Below are 7534 nucleotides of genomic sequence, written 5' to 3'. Positions count from 1 at the left end.
GGAAAGAAGCCAGAGTCAGGTGAGAAGCCTTGTAGTAGAAGCAGGAGACAGATGCCTCTGCTGGAGCCCACCAAAACTTTTCCAGTAGGCCACAACCTCGTGGTGATGCAGAGATTAATGGAAATGTGTTATTTTAGTATATAAGGGCTAGCTAGAAAATACACCTAAGGTATTGTCCAAACAGTATTGCAAATAATATAGTTTCTGCATGATTATTTTGGGTCTGAGTGGCCTGGAACAAATGAACAGTCTCCAACAACAAATGACATTTTGCTTTCTGATTCAAATGCAGATACCTTAGAAAGAATGTTTGAAGAAGTAGAGAAAGTTTTGCCTAAATGGGATTACAAATTGCTCCTGAAAAAAATGCAAAGAGGAGATTCTACCAATTACCTACCTTATAAAAGTTTATAGAAAATTATAACACAAAATGTTCAAATTAGGAGAGACCTATTGCAGACTCTTAATGACTTTCAAAGATTGTTTGGAAACATTTTCAATCTATTACCCACTGTTGGCATAACACCTGATATAATAATTCATTTAAACAAAACCTTAGATGGTGACAAAGACTTAAATAGTCCCAGGAAATTGATATTTTATACTGAGAAAGAGTTGACTTGGGTTGAAGAGAAATTATAGAAGGCACATGTGGTCAAGGTGGATCCAAATCTTAATTGCATTCTAGTCATATTACCTTCCAGAATTTCCCCTACAGTAATTTTAATGCAGAGCGAAGGTATTATCTTAGAATGGATATTTTTACCACATAAATCAAGAGAAAATTAAAAACTTATGTGGTAAAGGCCTCTGAATTATATAATTAATAAAAGTAAAATTCACACTTTATCAACTAGCAGGAATAGACCCAGAAAAGATTATAAAGTCCCTTTTACTACTGATGAAATTAAAATTTATGGGAAGGCAATAAACGCTGGCAAAGAGCTTGCACAATTTTTTAGGAAAGGTTAATAGCAATTATCCCAAAGGTGACAGAATTAACCTTATAAAAAGAACTACTTGGATTCTTCCCCACATTGTACATGACACACCATTAACTGGAGCCTATACATTTTGTACTGATGCAAATAAATAAAAAAAAGTTACAAATCCAAAGACTTAAGTAAGGTGGAACAAAGCCCTTATAATTCTGTCCAAGTTTGTCACACTTGGACTAATCAGATTCTTTAGATATATAGAGATTGTATTCCACATAGATAGGCAATCTTCAGTCACTTCAAAGATCTGTAGAATATGGCACTTAAATAACTTAGGTTTCTGTTGACGTGAGACACGATTACTAGTGTTATCACCAATCTATTCCTGAGAGAATGTTGGGCACGGAAGACACTCCACTTGAAGCTTGTTTTCTTCTTGGCAAAACTGGCCTCTGGGCAAAGAACTGCCACTGACCACTGACAAAATGCATGGTGTCTAAGCAGGACAAGCAGGATATAAGAGAAAAGACTGCCAAACCTTGCCAAGACAGCGTAAGACAATTCTGAAATATTTCCTGCCTCTGAAAATGGTCTGTCAGTTACTCTAGGCCTTAGCCAAAGTTGGTTGCTCCAACACTGCAAATGAGACTTTGGATGATTGCCCAGGTAGCCAGTTGTCTTTTTCATTTATTGCACATTTTGGAAGTTGCTTGATTGTATTTCCTGTTTACTCAAGTAATATCATTTCCCTTCTCAGGTCTTTGATGGGGTTGAAGACTAGATAGTTGTAGTTACTTTCCTCTCATGACTTGGCCAAGCCATTTCTCACACAAGACTTAGACTCCTTAGGATAGGATAATTATTGAAACATTTAGCATATGTTTCTTGCTTGATATTGTTTGTGCTGGTTGTAATTCTAATTTTTATACTTGAAATTTGTTCTTATTGTATATAATTTTATATTAGGCTTGTAACTCTCTTATTTAAACAAAAGGGGAAGATGCTGTTGGAACTCTTTCAGCCAACATAGCCTTTAAGATGATGTGGGAGTGTCATATGTCAATCTGTTGATTTCATTGGCTAAGCAATAAAGGAACTGCCTTGGCCCATCTCATTGGTTAGAAGATAGGTGGGAGGAGTAGACAGAACAGAACGCTGGGAGGAAGAGGAAGTGAGCTCAGACTCCACAGCGCTCTTCTCGGGAGCAGACGTCCGCCATGCTCCCGGCTCCTGGGCAGACACACGCGATGAAGCTCTGAAGCTCCGACCCAAGATGGACTTAGGCTAGAATCTTCCCGGTAAGACCGGTGCTACACAGATGATAAGAAATGGGCTAGTCCAGGTGCGAGAGTTAGCCTAGAAGAGGCTAGATAGAGATGGGTCAAGCAGTGTTTAAAAGAATACAGTGTCTGTGTAATTATTTTGGGGCATAAGCTAGCCGGGCAGGGCAGGCGGCTGGGGTGTTTGGGGATGCAGCCCTGCCGCCGCTCCATATTACTACATTAAGATACAAGCCCACTTGGGCATGGTCTCTTACAGTATAAATGCAGTTGTGAAGTTTGTGTGCCCTCGCTCTTTCTCTCTAGGCTGCTCTGCTCCTCTATTCAGTTCCTGTTCCCCACCCATACAGAGAACTATGATCTGCAAGGTTACTCCTCAATAAAGTGTCATTTATTATACTCAGTTCTGAGCTAGTGTGGGACTACTTTATACCACACATCTTCACCAACCCTTCTTTGTCTTATATATTAGAAATATGACCAATGTCCAGCAACATAATACCTTTTATTTACTGTAATGTATTCATGCAGTGGCACACCACTCAATAAAGAAAATAACAAATTATTGTAATCCATAGTACAAATGAGTTTCAAAGACATTAAAATCAGTGAAAGAGTTCCAATATAAAGAGAGAAACCATCATCCAAGTATTTCTGTGTATACAACAAGATGCTAAACTAACACCTAATGATAGAAATTAGAGCAGCCACCGCTGTTGGGTGAGGAGGAGGTGGTATACATGAAAGTACACAAGATAACGCACATGTCTTCTCTTAGATTTCAGGAAAACAGTGTGTAAATTTGTCAATAATCAATGGATTGCAGTCTTAAGATCTTTAAATTTCACTGGATATAAATTCTGTATCAATTGAATACTACCGTTGTGAATGAAACTTCAGCACTCATCTCGGGACAGGAACTAAACTTGGAAAAGAAAGGCTTGATGACGGACAAACATGAGAGAGAATGTTTCTACGCTGAATTGTTTGCTTCTTCACAACTCTCTTATTTTAGATTCTCTTTCTTGCAACCCAAACTGAATCTAAATGACATTTAAATATCTGAAGCTATACTTTCTGAATGATTAACTACTATTCCATTAACATCATAGAGTTGCTTTGAAGATTTTAAGAAGTAATATGAATATGAAAGGCCTTGAAATATGCAAAAGCTATTTACTCACATAGAATTCATATCAATCACTCCGATAAAATTTTCAAGTAGAGATTTGGGACATTCCCATGGAGTTCATAAAGCTGATTATCTTTTAAACAAGATAATATATTAATGCCATTTTAATATCTATGGTTCAATTAAGGCAACTGCTAAGAAAATTCTTCCCTGATTCTTGGTATTTTCATATCTGCCCCAATCCTCTTCCAAATGGTAAATACTATTAGCATCACCTTGATGTCTTTATTCATCATATAGCTTAGTTCCTGTTATATATGACTTGCCATGTAAGGTTACCTGGAAAGAACACAGATGTAGAGGGTGAGGAAAAGGTTGATGATTCAGTACTGTCAGCCTAGGAAATATATGTGGAAAATCAGGAAAGGTACCCTAAGAGTACCTCCAAAATTGCAAGTGTGAAACAAGGTGAAATATGAACTTTTGTCATTAGATGCCAAGTTCCTTTCACATCCCAGAGTATGCTAACATTAGGGAGAAATGTCACAAAACTGGCAGGGTAGGATTTCATTTGTAAATTAAGATTCCCAGAGGAAAGCCACACATGTGTTTAAGATTCTAAAAAAACTTTGGGAGGCAGAAGCAGGCAGATCTTTGTGAGTTCGAGACCAGCCTGGTCTATAAGAGTTAGTTCCAGGACAGGCTCCAAAACCACAGAGAAACCCTGTCTCGAAAAACCAAAAAAAAAAAAAAAAAAAGATTCTAAAAAACTGACTGATCAATTCGAATTTTATAATTATGGGTTGCTGGGGTGTTAGACTCATGCCAAATTATCATGAGCTAGCTTTAGTGTCATTAATAGCCATCCATTGTCTACCTCTGTGGCTAACCTAATGTCCTTGTGACTATCACATGAATCTTTGAGGTATTTAATTACTTAAAAGACCACCGACTTCACCAACTCAAAAATACCAGCACACACTATCTGAAGCCTATAGTAGAGATTTCATGCACACAGTGTTCCATAACCAATCAACCTGAAGTTCTCACCAATGTATTTGAAAAGTGTCTTGATGTATGACTTTTGGTTCTATTAACCTGTCACCACAGTGAAACCTAGTGTTTCATGTAACCTGAGTCTACGTTCTCACTTAATTCATATCGTTTTGTTCCTTTTGATGTGAGAGCTACATTTTGCATACACATGTTACAGAAGTTCTATTCATCAATCGTACACACTACAGATCACTAGAGAAGAGTTGTAAAATAGCCCAATACTCCAAAATACTGATACCTATGACATGATGGAAGTCAAATAAACACAAAACATGAGCATATAGATTTTGACTTGTGCCTTCACTGATTATGAAAGTCAGATTCAAGTTCTTGACATATTAGGCATGCTGTTTATAATTTCATGTTTCTAATTTTGTTCCATACTGGAGTTCACCTTCTTGCCCCATAACTTCTTCACAGCATTTTTCACCTCTGCATTCCTGAGTGTGTAGATGATGGGGTTCAGCATGGGGGTGATGACAGTGTAGAACACAGCCACAAGTTTGTCTTCAGTGTAGGTAGAGGCAGGTCTTAAGTAGAGGAAAATGGCGGGTCCAAAGAACAAAACAACCACCATGATATGAGAGGCACAGGTAGATAGGGCCTTCCGCCTCCCCTCAGCAGAATGATTTCTCAAGTTGAACAGGATGACAACGTAAGAGGACACCAAGAAAAGGAAGAGAGACACCAAGAAAAGGAAGAGAATAATCCACTGTTAACAAACATAATAACCCCAACCACAAAGGTGTCAGTGCAGGCCAGCTTAAATAAGGGATGGAGGTCACAGAAGTAATGGTCAATCACATTGGGACCACAAAATGGCAAGGGGATAGTGATAAAAATCTGAATTATGGAATGAAAAAAGCCCCCCACCCAGGAACCAGTCACCAGATGGTGACACATGCTCCTACTCATGATAGCTGTGTAGTAAAGAGGTTTGAAGATGGCCACATAATGACCATAGGCCATCACTGTAAGCAAGAGGATCTCAGTGACCCCAAAGAAATGGAAGAAGAAAATCTGAGCCAGACAGCCCTTCATGGAGATGGTTTTAACTCTGGCGAGTAAGTCAGTGATGAACTTAGGGACAACAGTAGAGGAGTAGCAGATCTCCACCAGGGACAAGGAGCTGAGGAAGATGTACATGGGAGAACGCAGACTCTTACTGATGTTGACTGTCACAACAATGAGGCCATTGCCCAGCACTGTGGCCAGGTACACAGGAAGGAACAGCGCAAAGCACACTTTCTGCACCTCTGGATCCTGGAAAAGGCCAGTGATGATCAGTTCAGTCACGTTATTAATGCTGACCATGGCGTCAGATCAAGTGTGCCAGAAACCAGTAGCTGAGGGACCTACAATAAAACAAGCAATAGCTGTGACATTATCCACAATGTTTGTATCACATCAAAGAGTGAAAAACTGCTTACAATATGTTGAGGTAAGCTTATTGAATATTAAACATTGTCTAGTTAACAATTTATTTTAATTACCTTTCTTTTAATTATTAGAAAATGAAAATCAGTAGAAAATGAATAGTTAGAGAAATCAATATTTATTTGCCAAAGATCACATAGAATGTGGTAAAACTTAAGACTCAGACAAGTGCTTCTGACTGTGGGATTCTCTCTAATGCACATAAGATATTCAAAAAGCAGTGAAACACTCACGTGGAAAGCCTGTTTGTGTCATTTGCATAGCATTTAAATAGATGCCCTCCCACTAGGAAATCCCCTGGGTACATCTATGACTGACCCGTGTTCCCCATCTTTCTTTTTTGCACCTCAGGAACTTATTTTCTCACAGATTATTTTCCACCAAAGTCCCCTGCACTGTCTTCTTTCCTTGGCTACACACACTCTTTCCCCCTCCAATAATGTAAACAGATATGGCCCCTGTATACAAGTTTTGAGGGTATGGTGTCTAGATACCAGGACATTCTGGCTTTGGATGCATCTTATCCCAAGTGCATTTTCAGTGATGTCACCTTGGTTGATTGAAATGGGATGAGGTTGTGGGGACAGTATTTGCACATTGGAAACCAGCAACACTTCAGAGCTAAGTTTTTGTTAAGGAGAAAGAGTTGTTAAAACATTGCTAAAGGTGTGTGGAAGAGCATTTCCTCTCTACCCCTGATGTCTCCTTCCAAGGAGAGGATGCTGTAGAAACATATCTATAACATAGGGTATATATTCCATACCCTGACATAGAGGTGTGGACTGAATTTGAAAGGAAAAATTGGGTACACCCAACTGGGCTCTTTTCCTCTTTTGTGTGAAATGTTCCAGGACGAACTTCCAAATCTACTTCAAGGACAACTTCTGTCTGAGTACTATAGAGACAGTGTTCCCTTTGATGGGATCTGAAGTTGCCACAGCTGGTTGGATGTATCCAAAGCTGCTGCTGATAGCTGTATGTCTCCTTGTGTGAAGATCACTGATAACTAATATAAGACCATATTTGTTGCCATCTTTGTAAGAAAGAAAGGCAATCTTCCTCAAACTCATATGCTATTTTTGTTAAGTTAGGCTAACACCCATATAAACAAAATGACAAACCAAATTTATCAGACACCAAAACAATGTTTCTCATACTTTCTAAAGCAGGAAAAAATGCAAAGCATTAAATATACGTGAAAATATTCTCTCTACTCAAACAAGAGTCACAATAATATTTTAGGAAGAATATCTCTGTGTGGCAGAAATAAAAGGCAAGACTTCAGAAGAGAAAGAGAAGTCAGAAATTCATAGAAACAAAAACAAACTGACTCAAAGAGCTAATGCTTTTAAAGAAACCTTATTCAACTTCAAAATTACATTTAAATTCAAGGACACAACAAGGAATATGCTCAAATTCATCATGGCATGTGCTATGAAATAAGAACAATAATTTAGTGCAAGGCTTTTGAAACACCAAGAATGTCCGGTCACCTGAGAAATCAAGTTGCTAAATAGGGAGACAATGCAGAATCACTTTACCACATCTTCATTCAGAAGCAAAAAGATATGGACGGGTTAGGCGTACAAATGTTGGGGCTACACTGTGTTTTCACAGAAGACCTAAGAGCAAGTAAGACCTAGAACGTGTTCTGGTGATCCCATTACCCTCTAAGAGCAAGTAAGACCTAG

General features: G+C 38.5%; 1 pseudogene; it reads right to left on the bottom strand.

The window, feature by feature from the left end:
- Positions 1-4773: 4773 nt before the first annotated feature.
- On the bottom strand, positions 4774-5720 carry LOC142834741 (olfactory receptor 4B1-like; annotated as a pseudogene).
- Between the last annotated feature and the right edge of the window lie 1814 nt (positions 5721-7534).

Source organism: Microtus pennsylvanicus, chromosome 14, assembly GCF_037038515.1.
Source record: "Microtus pennsylvanicus isolate mMicPen1 chromosome 14, mMicPen1.hap1, whole genome shotgun sequence".
NCBI classification, from domain to species: Eukaryota; Metazoa; Chordata; class Mammalia; order Rodentia; family Cricetidae; genus Microtus; species Microtus pennsylvanicus.
Note: the sequence above shows the minus strand (reverse complement) of the source record. Positions and strands in the feature narration are given on the sequence as shown.